The sequence below is a fragment of the Hyperolius riggenbachi genome, chromosome 9, assembly GCF_040937935.1.
Source record: "Hyperolius riggenbachi isolate aHypRig1 chromosome 9, aHypRig1.pri, whole genome shotgun sequence".
Classification (NCBI taxonomy): Eukaryota; Metazoa; Chordata; class Amphibia; order Anura; family Hyperoliidae; genus Hyperolius; species Hyperolius riggenbachi.
Genome location: NC_090654.1, coordinates 82,901,159 through 82,920,902, shown reverse-complemented (window position 1 = coordinate 82,920,902; position 19,744 = coordinate 82,901,159).

Genomic DNA, 19,744 nt, shown 5'->3' with positions numbered 1-19,744 from the left:
TATAGCATTAATCTTTCCACAGACTATGGAGGATTCAGTTCTGTTGCCCAAAACTGCACTCCAGAATCAACCTGTCAATGTTTGCACATTTATAAACTTGCAAATCTTTTTTATACTCTAGATCATTCTTACGCACACTGGGGAGACTCTCAGTTTCAGGGGATCTGTTTATGGAGGAACTGACCTCTCTGATTTGGAGAAGACTTACAGCACCCCTTCCTGCCATTCTCTAGCTAATGTAAGCACTGTTATTGGCATCTAAGGTGATCCTATTAGCTTGTGTATGACAGGAAAAGATGGAGGAAAGCACTATGCAAAATGGTCAGGGCCTCTATTCAGTCTTCGCCTGATTGGGTGGCTTCCAAGGAAGGAATTAAGGTTTAAAAGTGTTGTGAACTGAACAGGTTTGCTTTAAAATTTTCCTATCACTACTTAAATATCTTACTCATTTATCATTAGGGATGGCAATGCTTAGGAAAACTCATGTAAAAGCATGTGATTAGTTTGATCTGCTGATAGATTTGTAAGGCTCTGATTTGCTGGTCATGATCATGTGCTAAACCAGATAGTCATCACAGCAAATCAGAACCATACAAATCTATCAAATGATCAAACTGATCGCGTGCATGAAAAAGGGGCGCCCTGAAAAAAGGGCCCGGCTGGATAACGAAATGGTGCCGTGGATAACGAAATCTGATAATGATAAACATTGTTGTCAAACTTGGTGAACGATAAATTCTGTTGTTAAAACAGATGGGAAATAATAACGAAAAAGATATTAACGTTAAAAATCGTTATGTAATTCAATAATACAGCTTAACCCAACCCTACTCTCACACAGAACCCTCCCCTGGTGGTGCCCAAAACTAACCACTCCCCTAGTGGTGCCTAACCCTAACCACCCCCCCCCCCAGGGGTTGTCTAACCCTATCCACCCCCCCTGGTGGTACCTAACCCCACCGGTGGTGCCTAACCCTAACCACCACCCCTGGTGTTGCCTAAAACTAACCGCCGCTCAGATAGTGCCTAACCCTAACCACTCCCCCTGGTGTTGCCTAACCCTAACCACACCCTTTTCCACATAGAAACGATTATATATTTTATAATGTAAAATCTGTACATACAAACAAAATAATATGATAAAAACTATAACGTTGCAAGCTTCTAAAACGATAACAACTTAAAAAACTTTAATGTTCTAGTGTTGTTAACGATATTTATTACGGCGCCCTTTTCTCTGCTTTTTTCGCCGTATTAATGAAAATTGCATTAAAGTCTATGGCGGCGCCCTTTTCTCTGCTTTTTTCGCTGTATTAATGAAAATTGCATTAAAGTCTATGGCGTCGCCATTTTCTTCCACCCTCAGCTGGCGCCCTTTTTTCCTGCTACCAACTGATAATATGCTTCTACGTGAGTTCTCTTAAGCATTGCCATCCCTATTAATCATTTTGAGTCAAGGCCTGAAATTTACCAAGAGTGACTCTTTTCAAGATGTCCCTTTAACAACAAAGAATTTGCCCAACTCTTGGTGGAATCAGGGCTATGGTGTCCATCTAGTTGGCTACTAGAAATGACCAATTTCGGTCCAGAAAAATTGATGACGTATGAAGGTGTGAAATCAACAATGAGAAGCATAGACATATCCAGGTGCACCACTACCCTTGTAAGTCCTGCTAAGATAATCAAGAAAAAGTGAGTTGTGCTATGCAAACTCATTTTTATCAGGTTTAGGCTTCACTCCATAGATGTCCTGATGAACAACACGTAGTCCAGTATATTACAAGCCAATAGTGTACCCTCTTTGTTGCTTTAATCTGCCGAACTATGGGCTGTACCCACTAAAGGAATAGGCACCACTAGAAGAGTTACTCAATTACCTGATTGCTACCTAAATTACTCTGTACAGCACTAGAAAGTTCCATGAAAAAGCTCTGTAGTACATTAATGTGTCAGCAGGGGGTGCTAGATGGAGTAGAGACTAAGGCTGAACAAGGAATATTGCAATGTGCAAGAACCTCTTGATTAATGTTCTGTGGGACCTAGAAGAGTGGTGAAGCACCTAGAGGCAGTTGTATTTGAAATCCACATTGCCCCTTGTAGATGGAATTTTCTGTGGTCAAGAACAGATCATCTCCATACCAGCTGTATATATAGGAGGCATGTTTGGAAATGGAGATAATGACAAGTACTCCTAAGCAAGCTGAGATCACGCTACACTGTGGATAGGAGGAAATATCAGAAGCCATGGTTTTATGATCTTTTATTTGGAGCCATTAGACTTTAAGACGTTAGTAACTAAACATCCGCAGCCTATTTTTACCCCAGCTATGGAGAAATCGGCACAGTGCAGAAACTGCTAAGAAAGAGTACACCAAAATTGGTGCAAGGGAGCTCATCGTGCACAGTTCTGAGAATTTTGGCCGGGCTGAGGAGAATTTTTTTTCTTAAATTTTTTATTTTGGCTTTGCTGATGTGGCAGCAGAGTATTATCACCCGGACTGGATTCCTTTGGTTATGTTAGTATAGCGTATCGCAAATTTATTTGGGCATATTTTGTTCCTCCCAGTTCTTAGGGTTTTATTTGGCCTTGAAACTTTGTTTTCCTACCCAGAAAATTGAATGGGCTGACTTTATTGACAAGCCAGTCTCACGCGTGAACACTTGTTGCATTGGCGAGGACAGACTGTCAGAGGTTACTCTCGGAGAGCCAAGTGCCAGGGCCCTCTAGCCCAGCATGATGGATTCACCTCTGCCGGACAAGTGGAATGACTGTATCGTTGTATCAACTTCTTCTCTGGAATTTTTTTGGAACTTTATTATGGGGAACTGGACTATGGACCCCTTTTGTAGTAGAAGTTAGTTCTTGAGCTTCTAGAGCAATACATCCTCTCTAGGGTTTGCCCCAGAGAGGGTCCAGTGCACCAGATTCCTTCCAAGGTAGCCATTTGGAACAAGAAACGCTTTTTCGCACTGATTCTGTGACAACATTGAATAGTAGCTCTCAATGGGCCTGATGCATTAAAGCTCAGGAAGGCTGCTATAACCAGTGGATAAATAATTACTGATTGTTGTACCTTATTGGAAACTTGCAGGTTTGATTCATTAGGCAAGATTAACACAGCTAGTTATCTGATGAGGCTGCTTAAGCCTTCTGCTTCAGTTACCATGGAGTGGATGCTTTCTCAAGAGCTAAATATGTTCAGCTCAGCTAAAATCAAATGAAAAAAGTATAGGGGTTTTCTACTGGAATTGCACTCACCCAAACCTCAGCTATAGCAACTAGGAGTGAGCAGTAGGAGGCTCTGTGAGTGTGCAGGTCCTTTTCAGCCCCAGTTAAAAGAACCCCATGCCTACCAGCAGTAGGCGGGGCAGCCTTGTGAAGGCACCAGCAAAGCCCTCTTCCCCCTTATAGCAAAAGTTGGTGGGCATTGGAGCTCTTTAAATACTCCTTGGCCTAGTAGAGTGCCCGGTAATGTTGAGACAAGGTTTATAAAGCTTTTCGATTGCTTCAAAGATGTAGCAATCAGATATTCCCTTACACATTTGGCAGTAGTGTAAAAATAGATTAAATAAATGTTTTTGTAATTTGTATCTCTCTTTGAACGCAACCCTGAAGTGAAAAAGTATGATATAAGGAATTGCATGTGTAGTACTGATAATGAATAAAACATTAGTATCAAAGAAAAGAGTCTCATATTTTTATTTTCAATAATATATTTTTTTTTTATCGTTGCATAATACTGTCACAGTTGCAGTTTTAAAACCATACTTCTTCTAAAGAGAACCAGAGATGATTAAAAAAAGCTTTTATACATACCTGGAGCTTCCTCCAGCCCCATACGCACAGATCGCTCCCACGCCACCATCCTCCGCTGCCTGGATTCGCCGGTACCGGGTCCCGTCATTACCGCCAGTCGGCTGGCAGACGCGGCCAATTCTCCGCATCACAGGGGCTCCCTCCATACACTTACGCTTGCGACTGCCTACTGTGCAGCCGCATGCGTAAGGGCATGGAGAGAGCCCCTATGATGCGGACAATTGGCCGCGTCCGCCGGAAGTGACGGGGCCCGGTAGCGGCGATAGAGGAAGCGGAGGATGAGAGCGTGGGAGCGATCCAGGCTTCTGGGGCTGGAAGAAGCCCCAGGTATGTATAAAAGCCTTTTTCTATTTTTACATTGTATTCCTCTCTGGTTCCCTTTAAAGCTATAAAACAAAGCAGAAATAACGACCCTTTGAACTCTCCTGTAGTAAAACCTTATCTCAAACTGTCTCTCACTGTTTCTTGGCTGTTCAAGTGCTTCAGAAAACAGGACTATATTCCACCCAGTGGGTCGAATAGCTCAGAGAAGCTCTTTTGCATAGATAACAACTGTGATAGATAAAGTTTTTTTCTTCTCTTCCTGTACTGGAAAACAATACGAGACTCTTTTCTTTGCTACTAATGTTCTATTCCTTTTATGTACTACACATGCAATTCATTATCTCATATGTTTATTTTTGCTTAAGGTTTGCTTTAAATTGCCTTCAGGAGTTGTCCTCCACCTCCAAAATTCTGCTTTTTTACTAGAAATTTTCTTCCATGCTGTTGAAGGATCTCTTGCCCATTTGCATGTAGCTGACATTTATGTGTTGATTTACGTCTTAGTTGAAGAGCTACACTGACTTACGGAGGCCAAACTGATGCAATCCTACCAGCCCCCCATCTGTTTATTGACTCTGTTGGATGATTCAACAGAGTGAATTGGGGGGTGGAATCAAATAAGCCCCAGCATGGCTCTTTAATCAAGTCTTCAGCACATTCAAAAAGTGGTGACTACAAGGCAAATAGACAAAAACAAACAAACACAAAGAAGAAATAAAATTTGCCCAAAATTATGACTATGTTTTAACCATTGGCCAATGTATAAGGACACTTGCAAAGACCCTGTACTCAGTAAGTGGGGGAAAGGGGGGGGGGGGGGTTGGGTGCTTACCTGATTGCTCAATTATCAAAGATCTAAGGTAGCATCTTAAACCCTTGTCCCTTATAACTTGGCAACTTATTTTGGAATGGGTGGACATCTTGCCAGTTGCCACCCATAGAAATGCTGGTAACTAGTTGAGTTGAAGAATACTTACACACTCATAGGGTCTCTCTGTGCTTCTTTCCATAAGCTATGGGCTAGTATAGCTCCAGGGGGCTCACACGGTTTATTTTTTTTTACTCAGTAAACAAAGAAAACAGCTTTAAAGGATACCCGAAGTGACATGTGACATTATGAGATAGATGAGTATGTGCAGTGCCTAGCACACAAATAACTTTGCTGTGTTCCTTTTTTTCTTTCTCTGCCTGAAAGAGTTAAATATCAGGTATGTAAGTGGCTGACTCAGTCCTGACTCAGACAGGAAGTGACTACAGTGTGACCCTCACTGATAAGAAATTCCAACTACAAAACACTTTCCTAGAAAATGGATTCTGAGAGCAGAAAAGAGATTAAAAAAAGGGTCAAAAGTTCATAGATTTTAGCTCTGGCATACTTCAATGAATGTGTCTTTGAGCAAAAACAATAAAACCGTTAAAACGTAAAAAGTAGATTTAAACATAAAATAAAACTGTGGAATATCTTAAAATGTAATTTTTAGGAGAACGAAGATAGATACAATCATTTATTTCATTAGTTTATTTTCACCTCAGATGTCCTTTAAATTTAGAAAATGTTTATTTTCCATAACCTAGCAGGTCTTGAATTCATTTTTAATCTACACATGACGGACAGCTGAAAAACTGTCCCAAATTATTTGGTAATAACAAATAAAATAATTTATGTGTGCTTTTGTGTACATGCATTAATTTATGCACATAGTTTGGTGCTGAAAAAAAAAAGACCCAAACTGTTCTTATGGCCTTTTAATGTTAGTGAATCATGAGATAAAGTGAAATTAGCATATAAAACAGACACAGAAGTTTAGTGCATCTGGCCCATTACATCTGCATTCAGTGCCAGCCATTTTGATATCTGGCTCTTAGTAAACTGTTAGGTTTAAAGTCATGTGGAAATGAATCAATAAGAAGGTTTTTGTCTGGTGCTTGGCAGCCATTTTGAAGATTCCATTGGAACTGGGGGTAAAGCTGCATTCTCCAAACTGGCCTTCTTTCCCATTATCTGAAGCCAGTTCGGTAAACAATACATCCAAAATGGATCCCTGGATCCAGCTTGGCAGCCATTTTGAAAGCTGTACATTGGCAAAATAATGGTCAGCACTCTCACAGACATGATCCTTCAAAATGGCTATCAATCTGTAGAAGACAGGTTCTCCTCCCAGGTTAATTTGCTTCCAGCATAAAAACCCTCTATGAACAACCTCTTCAAGGTTCACCCCTCATTATTGCTTTTTTGTTCTTGGCTACTCTTGCTGATGTAATAAGACAAAATATTAATAGCTGTTTCCAGAGGCAACTTAATTGTAAATGTGCAGAAATGGTCAATATAAGAAAGTAATCATTTTGAGTTGATGTAAATCTTATGTTAATTTTACACTACTGTATGCAGCTTGAACGTGAGTGAATCACAATCATTGCTACAGGGTTTGAATGGTCCAATTCAGAGCTTCTTAAAGCAAACCAGAAGTGAAAAAAACGTATGATATAATGAATTGTATGTGTAGTATGGATAATGAATAGAACGTGAGTAGCAAATAAAAGAGTCCCATTTTTTATTTTCAGTTACATACTGTAGCTTTTTTTTTTATAACAATGCATTATTCTGTCACATTTGTAGTTTTAAAACCACACTCTGTCTTTTAAGCTATAAAACAAAAGCAGAAATAATGACCCTTTGAACTGTCCTGCAGTAAAACCATATATCAAGCGGTCTCTCACTGTTTCTTTGCTGTTTAAGCTATTCAGAAAACAGCACTGTATTTGTCGATTGGCTCAGAGAGGCTCTATAAAGCTCTATTGCATAGATAACAGCTGACGTTTTTAACTCTTCCTGTACTGGAAAACAATATGAGACTCTTTCCTTTGCTATTAATGTTCTATTGCTTAGCTGTACTATACATACAGTTCATTATCTCATAAGTTTATTTTTGATTAAGGTATGCTTTAAATTTGCATATAGTTAAGTTAAATTTTGCTTCAAGTTGAAATCATTGACCGTCTCTAAAGCATAGTCCACATGGTACAATTTTCTGTCCGATCGATGGATCTATTAGATCATTTCCGACTGGTCAGTTCAGATTGCGATCGATTTTGGATACTTAACACAAAATCGATCGCAAAATTGATAGGAAACAACTTGGATGTCTACACATGAAGCAATTTCTTATCAGATCACAGGTTGATCCGATGGAATATTGTACCGTGTGTATGAGGGTTAAACATGTGTGGAAAAATACAACATTGAGTTGTATAAATCAAAAAATTGAAAAGTTATACTGTACTCGCCAATTTTTTTTGTTTGAGTTATAACATTTCCAACCTAAGCAATCCAGTAAGTACCCGTTTCTGTGTGAGTTGAGGAGTATAGATTAGCCATGACACAAAATGCAATTCTATCTAGCTGTGCCTCCTGCTTCATAGACACAGGACAACCGAGCCCAGTTCCACGCTGGTTCAAATACTCCTGCAATCTAATGCAGCAATATCATTTTTCAGTGTTGCAATGCTGCTGCAGCTGAGATGTGCATAACCTGGTATTATGCAAACTTTCCGTTAAAATGGCAAGTGGAGTTGTCATACAGTAGAAGCTAGAGAGTTCTATAAGAGGGAGGAGTACCCCTTTAAGTGCTATTGATCGCTCTGTGTGTATATATAGAGGGAGGCTATGTGGCTGCTTTGCTTTTCCTCTTTATGTTAAGACTTTTTGTTTTAATGAAAACTCACATCACAAGGTGCATAGAGACCTCAGGAAGAGAATGACTTTCACCCGACGCAAGCCATCTCCCCCGTAGCTGCATGTCAGGGTCGTCCGGCCTGGCTGATCGCTTACCCTTCCCCGCTGAGGATAGACGTCACAGGACTGTTAGCGCATGTCACCTAAGTAAAGCACAACGTCAGACTTTTCCGCAATCGCTAAGAACACACGCTAGAGCGTAGAGATCAATTGTGCTGAGATAGTGGCTAGATTCACTTTATTCTGTACAACACGCTGTTTTCTATATATGAAAAACAATAAAAATAAATCCTGTTTTTTTCACAACTAGAGGCTTCAGATATTTTGCTTAAAATGACACTGTGTTTTTGGTGATGAGAAAGTCACGCCTCCAGAGCAGCTCTCCGCATTGCACGGATTGTATCAGGTCGTATTGTGAATCCATGCCTTGTTCTGTTATTAGCACCTGTTCTATGTTACAATTTACACTCAGACCTTGAATTAAATAATCTCTGTCTTTTTCCACACAGGAAGTGTTCCCTACAGGTGCCAAGAAAAATTGGGCACAGAGAAACTAATCTATACCGATATTCTACTATTCAAAATGTTAGTTTTCAATAGTAAAATATCAGTTGTTGATATTTTATTATGGGTAAACGTAATCCTTTTCTCACACAGAACCCTCCCCCCTGCCGCCTAACCCTAACCGCCCCCCACCCACCCACACAAACACCCTTCCTGACGCCCTCCGCCGCCACACAAACTCTTCCTGACGCCTAGCCCTAACCTCCCCCCACCCACACAAACACCCTTCCTGACGCCTAACTCAAACTGCTCTAACACTCACCCACCCAAACACCCCTCCTGGAGCCTAACGCTAACTGATGCCCCCCCCCCCCGGCTTACAAACCCTTCCTGACGTCTAACCATAACTGCCTTCCCACTCACCCACACAAACACCCTTCCTGACGCCTATCCGTAATCTTCCCTCCATTCCCGCCTGCGCAAACACTTTTCCTGGAGCCTAACTCTAACCGCTGCCTCCCCGGAACATGAACGCCTTACCCTAACTGCCCTCCCTCCCACCCACACAAACACCCTTCCCGACGCCTAACGCAGACTCACAGCTCGCCTCTCTCCATCTTCCTGACACTTCTGCTTTCAGACCTTGAAATTTGGCTCTGAAGGTGCCCTCCCCCGGCACACAAACCTTTCCTAACGCCTAACCCTAACTGCCTTCCCACCCACCCACCCACCCACACAAACACCCTTCCTGACGCCTATCCGTAATCCCCCATCCCTTCCCCCTGCACAAACACTTTTCCTGGAGCTTAACGCTAACCGTTGCCCTCCACCGGCACACAAACCCTTCCTAACGCCTAACCCTAACTGCCCTCCTACCCACCTACCCACGTAAACACCCTTCCTGGAGCCTAACTCTAACCACTGCCTCCCCCGGCACACAAACGCCTAACCCTAACTGCCCACCCACCCACACAAACACCTTTCCCGATGTCTAACGCAGACTCACAGCACGCCTCTCTCCATCTTCCTGACACTTCTGCTTTCAGACCTGGAAGTTTGGCTCTAAAGGTTCGTGAAAGTGTCATGATGAAGATGGAGGGCAGCGTGCAGTGCAGCATTATCATTATGAAGCAGTGACACGTGTAAGTTAACCTCTCTGCCGTGACCCAAGCTCCTGTACATGTCGGGACAGTTTTGAATTTTCACAAAATTGGTCTTGCTCATCCTTAGTAAATAGCACATAAACACTCATTCACAAAGCATAACTCATGCAGTACAAGGAGGCAGTACAAACAGCCATTTCTAAGGTTATAAAGAAAGGTAAAGGTACCCATACACTATTCAATCAGTGGCTGAACACTAGTTTTGGGATGGTTAAAGTGGATCCAAGATAAACTTTTACTCATTGCATAATTGTGTTCCTTTCCTGTTGCTTATAGGGCATTCCTCAAGCCAAATACTTTTTTGTTTTTGTTTTAATACTCTAATTCCCTATAAACTAAACAAGCCACGCCCACAGGTTTTCAGAGAGCCAAGGCACTTTCAGACAGCAGCAAGGGCTCATGGGAGTTCAGTCTGGACATGAGGAGGGGGGTATTACTAGCCAGAGATTTCAGAGGCAGAGAGAAGGAGGGGGATTAGGTTTTTTTTGCTCAAGATGCAGATAAGCCTGCCTCTGTGCAATGTTTACAAACAACATGGCTGCTGTCATTGTATCACAGGAAGAAAAAATCATATTCTATTAAAGCTGTTTGCAGCTAGATTTGCTGTGTAAACTATCTAATCTTTAGATAAGATATAGAGAAGTTACTTGTTATAGTTAGTTTTTCATCTCGGATCCGCTTTATCGAGAAGCAAATAGTTCCAAGCAGTGGTGCTCAACAGAGCTCGAATATTCGAGTAGCTCGAATATTCGAGCTCTTTTTCAGCTATTCGAGCTCGGTATTCGAGCTCCGAATAGCTGGAGATATTCGAATGGGCTATTCGAGTAAACTCGAATAGCACATTCACTATTCGCGCTATTCGAGCTAACAGCGCTATTCGAGCTCGAATACCGAGCTCGAATAGCGTCATAGCCCAGATTGATGTCCTCAGAGCCAATCAGAGGGCTTCCAGGCCCTCTGACGGCAGCCAATCACTGAGGGGGACCCTGGCCAGCCCCTACCCTATAAATAGCGGCCGCCATATTCGGTTTTTCCGTCCTTGCCTGACTTTGTACAGAGAGAGATCTGCTCCTTTGTGCTTTGGCTTAGCAAGAGCTTTATTGTGGTCATTCACCTAGCGTTTTTGCTCACATACACCTCCTATATACACCTATATTGTTGTTAGTTAGATAGACATTGTATTTTAGTTAGTAGCTTGTGTGTTACTTGAGAGCCAGCTGCTGCAGGCAAGCTTACACAACTTTAGGCCTCAGGGCCTGCCTGTGTGGGCAGCTCAGCTGTTCTCTCCTGTCCTCTGTTAGTTTATTTCTTCTCATCTATACCAGTATTTCTGCTGTCCTTTACTAGTACTACTGAGTGATTGTATTTTGTATTGTAGTTATATAACTGTACTAGGACTAACTAGGACACTCACTGTCACTGTTTGTTCATAGCTCCTGCGTGTGACCGTGTGTGTGTGCACTGTCTGTAGTGTACACACACTCTATTTCCTTCTGATTACTGATTAATTATTGTAATTTCTAGTTGTACTTCCTGACTGTTATTACTTACTTACTGTACTAGGGACACTCACTCAGTCACTGTTCATAGGCTAGCTCCTGCGCGTGTGTGCGCGTGCGTGCACTCACTGTCTGTAGTGTACACACACTCTATATCCTTGTGATTACTACTGATTATTGTAATTTCTAGTTAGTGTACTAGGGGACACACTCACTGTTCACTGTTCACACTTACTGATTACCGATTATTGTATTTTGTATTTGTACTGTACTAATCAGTTAGCGATCTAATCACTTAGTGATTAGTGTCACCTCACCCACCAACCCACTCCATTAAAGTACCCCACTTTTCACCCGCCCTTTTAAAAAACTTTTGTGTTTACGCCCAAAACATCTAAGATGTCTGGAAGTGGCAGCCAGCGCGGTTTGGGCAAGGGGAAGGGCAGCAAGGGAATCAGGAGGAGAGGGAGCAACATTGTGGCAAGCCGCGGCCGCGCCACCATGCATAGTTCCGCAGCAGCAGCAGCAGCGTCAGTGGCTAACATTTCTCCTATAGCCACTGGCCGTGGACGCCTTGGGCGCCGCCCAGCAGGAGCATCTGCAACTCACGCTGCAGAGACACAGCAGCAGCAGCGTGTAGCACCTGCTCCGATTTTCCTCCAGCCGGGTCGGAAACGTCCCATTGAGGAAAAGGATGCAGACACTGTGGTGCAACTGATGACAGAGGATGAGCAGCCCGCCATCAGCTCTGCATCCGAGGCCTCCACCCTCACCACCACCACCACCACCCCTGTTCGCAGCAGCCGCCCAGCAGGGCCTGGGGAGGAGGCCAGTTCACCGTCACTCGCCGACCTGTCATTCAGCAGTCTTTTGACCCCAGGCATCATGAGTAAATTGTCTGCTGTTGTTGGCGATCTTGAGGAGGAGATGCTGATGGGCACTTTGGGGAGGAGGGATTGGACAGCAAGACTGTGGCGACAGTCAAGCAGCCCATCCATGCATCAGGAGAGGAGTTTGGGGGGTCATCATCCCAGCAGGACATGTTTCAGGAGGGGGAGGATGATGATGACACGGTGACAGACAAAGACTGGGTGCCACCAGCTCCAGGGGATGTCGTCATCAGCAGCTCTGAGGAGGAGGAGGATGCGCTTGTGGGCCTTGCAAGGAGGCACATCATTGGAAGCATTGGCAGCAGTAGGCAGGTCCCACAGCCTGCTGGTGTCTCAGGCTCAGCAGCAGCATCTGCCAGTACCACCACCAGCTGCACCCAAGCCCCCGCCCCAACCACCACAGGGAGACAGGCAGCAGCGGCTCCAGGCCGTAGGGGGTTGTTTTTGTCACCAATCTGGCGGTTTTTCACCATGCCCACAGTGTACAGCAAGTATGCCACTTGCAACCACTGTCAGCGGAAGTTGAGCAGAGGTGCAGACCCCTTAAAGTTCAGCACCAGCTCGCTCATCAACCACCTTGCTGCGAAACATTTCCACCAGCATGAGGAGTTCCAGAGGCTGAAGGCATCTGGTGCTGGCAGTGGCACCACACCCATCACTGCACAGCCTTCAGCAGCCACCCGCCCTCCTGCTCCTCCAGCAGCACCAGCAGGAGTGCGGAAACGCACTGCTCCTCCCCCCTCTGCAACTCCTGCCGCCGACACTGAGGCCTGTTCTGGCAGCCAGTCCTCAGTGGCCTCCTCTGCTGTGTCTGCTGATTCCCGTGCCAGCAAAAGGCCACGCCAGAGCCTTTTGAGCGAGTCCTTCCAGGGGGTGGTTAGGGCTCTGCCTCCCAGCAGCCGTCGCGTGCGGCAGCTGAACGGCTTGCTGGCACGGGCCATGTGCTCCCAACTCCTGCCGTACACGCTCGTGCAGGAGGGGAGCGACATGCGTGCGCTGCTTGCTTGTGCAGCCCCAGACTGGCAGCTCCCCAGCAGACACTTCTTCGCCCGCAAGGCCATTTCTGCACTGCACCGCTTTGTGATGGCCAATGTGGAGCGAAGGCTGGAGCACGCGGTTGGTGAAAGGGTCCACGTCACCATGGACTCCTGGAGCAGCCGCTTCGGGACAGGCCGCTACCTGTCCTTCACTGTCCACTGGGTCAGCTTGGTGGAAGGGGGTGAGGATGGGAGAGCAGCAGCGGGCACAGCAGCAGCAGCAACACTGTGGATGGTGCCACCCCGCAGGGTCAGGGGAACTGCAGCAGGTTCCTCCGATCCTCTGCCATCCTCCGGCACACCTGGCCAAACCCCCCGCCTCAGCAGCAGCGTGAAGGCCCGCCACTGCCAAGCGCTGCTGCACTTGGTCAGCCTTGGGAAGACCAAACTGACGGCAACCCATGTGTTGGCCAAACTCCAGGAGCAGGAGAGGATTTGGCTGACCCCCAGAGGCCTCAGAGTCGGACAGGTGGTGGCCGACTATGGGGCCAATCTGGTTGCCGCAATAGACAGGGGAAACCTGACCCACATCCCCTGTCTTGCCCACGTGCTGAACCTGGTGGTGCAGAAGTTCTTGCGCACCTACCAGGGGATGGGCGAACTGCTGGAAACGGCAAGGAACGTTGTGCGAGCCTGGAAGACGTGCAAAAGGAGCTGGAGCTGCCACGCCATCGGCTGATCCTTGATGTTCCGACTCGCTGGAACTCCACCCTGGCGATGTTGGAGCGTCTGGTTGAACAGAAGCACGCTGTCAACCAGTACCTTGCCCTGGCCACTGTGTCCGCCGCTCAGAGAAGGGACAGGACCAGCAACATCCCGTCCATCGTCCCCGATGATGACTGGAGGCACATGCAGCAGGTGTGCTTAGTGCTGGCTCCCTTTCTGCAGGCCACTAACATGGTGAGCAGGGACCATGCTATGGTCTGCGAGTGGGTACCCCTGGTTTGTCTGCTGAACAGGGCCCTCGATGCTTTGCTGGAACAGGGAGCGGCAGCCTTGGACCAGCAGGAGCGTCATGCAGCTGCACAGTCCACCTCTAAGGGGGAGGAGGAGGAGGACTTGGTGGAGGTCCCTGACCTTGCTGCTGATGAGGGGGATCAGCACAGTGCAGCTGAGTTGGTGCGGGGGTGGAGAGAGGATGAGGCTGAGGAGGGAGAGGAGGAGGATGAGGACAGCACTGCCGCCGATGTGCCAGCATACGTGGCCCGCCTCTTCCCAATGGCAGCGCACATGCTGACGCGCCTGCGCAAGGACCCCAGGGTGATCCAGATGAAGCAGAGGGAGGACATCTGGATCAGCATGATGTTGGACCCACGCCTCAAGGGGAAGTTGAGCCAGTTCCTGCCGCCTGCAGGAGGAGACCCAGCGCAAAAAATAAGGAGCTTGCAGCAGGCCCTTGTTGAGCGCTTGGAGGAGGCCTTCCCCCAGCCTTCCACCCCCACTGTCCAGCCAGCACAGAGGCAGCAGCAGGTGCCTGCATCCAGCAGCAAGCGCCCCACAGACTTGCTGTCTCTCAGCAACGAGCTCTACAGGACTGTAGAGGCTCCGGCAGCAGTGACTAGAGAGGAGGTGCATGCAGCAGCATCCTCCTCCGGTCACAGCCAGCGCCTGACCCGAATGGTGGCTGACTACATGGGGTCCTACAGCGGGCTTGACAGCGATGCCCCTGTTGATCCCATGGAGTATTGGGTCAAGCGCCTGGAGATCTGGAGCGAGCTGGCGCAGTACGCCCTGGAAGTGCTGTCCTGTCCCCCTTCCAGCGTGCTGTCCGAGCGCTGCTTCAGTGCAGCTGGTGGCGTGGTCACCGAGAAACGCTCACGTCTGTCTCACAAGCCTGTGGACAGACTGACGTTTCTCAAGATGAACCAGGCGTGGGTGGAAGGCGAGTTCCTGGCCCCTGTTGTCGGCGAGAGGGGGACATGAACTGAAGAACCATCGTTAATGTGCCTTACCACCCTTTACCACCTCCTGGCTCCTGCTCACTAAGCCAGCCTGGTTCACTTTGACTATTACGTCGCCTGCAGCCACACATTTTACACCTACAGTGGGCTGCTGTGTACTGCCCTTCTGCTGTCTGTCTGTGTTTCCCACTGCCAGGGTACACAGATTTACCTTCTGCTGCCACTCTGCCACCAGCTATTACGTCAAACAATAGCTATATCTGTCTGTGTAATTTTCTATAAAAAAACAAAACAAATAAACCAAAAAAAAAAAGAAAAAGGTTTAATTTTTCTGAGGTGCCCGGGTTGAAAACTGTGTTGTCCCAGTTGTGTATTGGACACGATGTGGGCTGCACGACCGCTGTCTGGGACCTCCTGCTGTGTTTATTTACAGCCCTGGTATCACCGCTAGGTACCAGGGCTATTATGTCACGCTGCCTGCCTGGCCTGCTGCCACACTCACACTACTCCTCCATTCCTCCTGCTGCTGCTGCTGTCTGTCTGTGTTTCCCACTGCCAGGGTACACAGAATTTTCTTCGGCTGCCACTCTGCCACCAGCTATTACGTCAAACAATAGTTGCTCACATTACTCCTCCATTCCTCCTGCTGCTGCTGCTGCTGTCTGTCTGTGTTTCCCACTGCCAGGGTACACAGATTTACCTTCTGCTGCCACTCTGCCACCAGCTATTACGTCAAACAATAGCTATATCTGTCTGTGTAATTTGTTGTAAAAACAAAACAAATAAACCATAAAAAAAAAGGTTTAATTTTTCTGAGGTGCCCGGGTTGAAAACTGTGTTGTCCCAGTTGTGTATTGGACACGATGTGGGCTGCACGACCGCTGTCTGGGACCTCCTGCTGTGTTTATTTACAGCCCTGGTATCACCGCTAGGTACCAGGGCTATTATGTCACGCTGCCTGCCTCATTGACTGCCTGCTGCCACACAATCATCCTCCTCCTCCTGCTGCTGAATTTACCTCCTGCTGTCTGTGTGTTTCCACTGCCAGGGAGCACATACAATGGCGCTTCCAACATGCGTGCGCAACCAGCTATTTATTACGCTCAAAAATAGCTGCATTTCTTTAAAAAAAATATATAAAAGAGAAATAAGTGAAGAAGAAGAAGACGATATAGAAAAAGAAGGAGAAGAAGAAGAAGAAGAAGAAGAAGGAGAAGAAGAAGAAGGAGAAGAAGATGAAGAAGAAGAAGATGAAGAAGAAGAAGATGAAGAAGAAGAAGAAGATGAAGAAAATGAAGAAGATGAAGAAGAAGAAGAAGAAGATGAAGAAGATGAAGAAGAAGAAGAAGATGATGAAGAAGAAGAAGATGAAGAAGATGAAGAAGATGAAGAAGAAGATGAAGAAGATGAAGAAGAAGAAGAAGATGAAGAAGATGAAGAAGATGAAGATGATGAAGATGAAGAAGAAGAAGAAGAAGAAGATGAAGAAAATGAAGAAGAAGAAGATGAAGAAGAAGATGAGGAAGAAGAAGAAGATGAAGAAGAAGATGATGATGAAGAAGATGAAGAAGAAGAAGAAGACGACGATATAGAAGAAGAAGAAGAAGAAGATATAGAAGAAGATATAGAAGAAGAAGATATAGAAGAAGATATAGAAGATAAAGAAGAAGAAGAAGTATATACAGTACTGAACAACATTTTGGACACAACTTCTCTTTCCACCTTTTTTTTTTTTAAAGGACCATCCCCACATAATCACTTGCTGTTGTTACTTGGAAAAAAAGATGTTTCTTGCATAATTCACCCTCAAAACAAGTGTTGGAAGCTATTTAAGGCCAATTCGAATAGTCAGCTCGAATAATGAGCTCGAATACCGACTCGAATAGTGAGGTCTAAGTCAGAGGTCGAATCGAATAGTAAAAAATATTCGACTCGAATATTCGACCGAATTCGAATAATTTACTATTCGAATTCGACCAAACTCGAATTATAAAAAGGGGTATCCGAGCATCACTAGTTCCAAGTTGTTTCAGATTTTATGGTAATATTTGTACAAATGGAAGCAGCTTGAAAACAGACCAGTGTAACGAAATTTGGAGTGAAGTGATTTTATTGGTCCAATTTTAAGCTGCAGAAGATTTGTATTATCTGCATTGCACTGACGATTACTATTAAATATCAGACAAGATTACATTAAGCTCTCACCATTAGCATCCGCTAGCTTTGTCCAAGGCAGTACAAAGCTGTGACAAACTTGGATCATTCCCCCATTCCTGCCCAGATTGATCTGCCAGAGAAATGGCATGGTCAATCAATATACAATCAATAGTTCAATCAAGGTATTGGTTAAACGTTCAGATAAAAAAACAATTAATGAAGCAAATGTTGTTAGAATGCCACTGAGTAATCATTACACAGATACACAAATTGAACCAGACTGGCAGTGGGAAGGTTTGATAGTAATCAACAAAAGGTTTTCACATTCAAAAACGATCTTTAATCACACATTTTTATATACATAATGTTTTGCGAGATTAAAGCAATTCACTTTACTTATCAGTATAGTAACAAATCCTAATTATATCACAGCTAGCTTTCATTTGCCATGTGCTGCAATAATGGTTCAGATACCACATGGAATCCCTAAAATACAGCATGTGTGATTACAGTCCTGCTCCGCCTACTAGCTGTATAGTGCTTAAAGCGGACCTGAACTCAGAACTTTCTCTCGTATTATGCAACAGCATAATAACTATTTAAAGAAAAATATTTCTTTGTTACAGCTTACAGAACTGCAATAACTCTGCAGTGTATCTACTTCCTGCTTTTATGGGAGCAGACACAGGGTTAACATCCTGTGTTTACATATTAGCTGTGTCTGCCAAGGACTGCTGAATTTCTGTGCTGACACAGCTGAGAGATCAAATTAAACTTGTGATTACTTGAAGATGAGGAGGAACTAGAGAGGCTCTTCTCTCTAAAAACCCACAGGGTGCATTTCTGTTTTCCTTGTCCTGTGTAAGAATTCAGGTTCACTTTAACCACTTCCCTACCACAGGTTTTTACCCCTTCAAAACTATTTTCACATCACACTCCTCCCATTCATTGACAATAACTTTATCGCTACTTATCACACTGAAATGATCTATATATTATTTTTGTGTGACAAACTAGGCTTTCTTTGGGCAGTACATTTTTGCTAAGAATTATTTTATTTTATGTGCATTTTGCAGGGTAGAAGAAGAAAAAAAACTGAAAAAAATCACCATTTCTGAGCTTTCAGCCATTGTAGTTTAAAAATGATGGGCTAGATTCACTAAGACAAATAGCATGCCTTATCAAAGTTAGCACGCCTTATCAAAGTTAACACACCTTATCAGAGTAGCATAGCGAGCGCTACGAACCCGCAGAGGCTCAGGGCAGGACAAGTGGAGAGCTCATCATTGGCAATAAGCAGGCATATGTTTGCTATGCTACTCTGATAAGAGCATAGCGAGCGCTACGAACCCGCAGAGGCTCAGGGCAGGACGAGTGGAGAGCTCATCATTGGCAATAAGCAGGCATATGTTTGCTATGCTACTCTGATAAGGCATGTTAACTTTGATAAGGCATGCTAATTGTCTTAGTGAATCAAGCCCAAATGTGCTATTGTTGATAAAACTACCTTTTATTTGCCCATTTGTCCTTGTTATTACAACGTTTAAGTTGCGTCCCTAGTGCAATGTCTGGCTTTATTATTTTATTTGGAAATAAAGGAGTATTTTTTTCCATTTAGTGTTTTTTTATACTATAACAATAATTACAAGCCTGTATTTACAAAAGAGACAGTAATATACCCTCATGACATACATATTAAAGAAAAAGTCCCTAAGGTAACTTTTTATGTCGTTTTTTTTTTTAAATGATGTAATTTTTTTAACAAGTGTTTTATTTTGTTAACTATGGGGTAGGGGTGGAAGGAGTTAAAAAATAATAAAAATGTCTTTAATTTTTTTATGTGAAAGTGTATAATGGGGGGTACTTTAAAAAGAAGCATTAAATTGGCGGGTAAGAATCAGTGCTCCAAGACATAAGTGCTGTGTACTACACTACCATGTTTCATGCTACTTTGCAGGCGCAGACCATACTTGCACAGACGCTTTTACATGGACATGGCCATGAAAAGGAAGAAGGTCCCGGGCAGGAGCGGAGGGGTCAAGTAGGATTGGGGAAGCCTCTGTTCCAACCAGAGGCTCCCCACTACTTAGGCAAGTATCTGTTCTTTTAAACTTTTTTCCTTCCAGGTTTGCTTTTTTAACCGTAGCTGCTGTCAGTGACCAAACAAAGCACTTAAAAGCTAATGGCCTTCTGATTACTTGCCCACCAGCGATATTAAGGTCAGGGCTGGATTTACATCTCAGTGAGTGATGGGAGTTGGATATGCTTTCTTTGTAGTGCGATCAGTCAATGTATTTTGCCAGGATGCTCTGCAATGCAGTAGAAAATAGTAAAAAGAAAAAGAGCATTCTCAGCATGTATGGACAAAAGGGCAAGAGCTCTATCCAGGGCAGGTCTCACCTGATTGGTGTGGCTGTGTAGTAGGGAAACAGCCGGTTATAGTAAATGTCCCACTTGTCAGTAATGGGACCAGACTTGCGTGAGCTAGGCAGATACACTCTTCTTCCGGTAGAAGCTCCGATGGGAGTCCGGTGGTAGGCTAGGCCACTGGCTGTCTGAACGGCCACCGACTCTCAAGGGGGAAGAGGTGGGCCACTGCATGCATCAACTACATCTAAACTGAGTTACTGCTCCCCGCTGTATGATTGCTAGCTAACATGCAGGCACAAGCAGGATAAGGTCGGAGCAGTACATCATAGTTTAAACTCCTTAGTTGTTC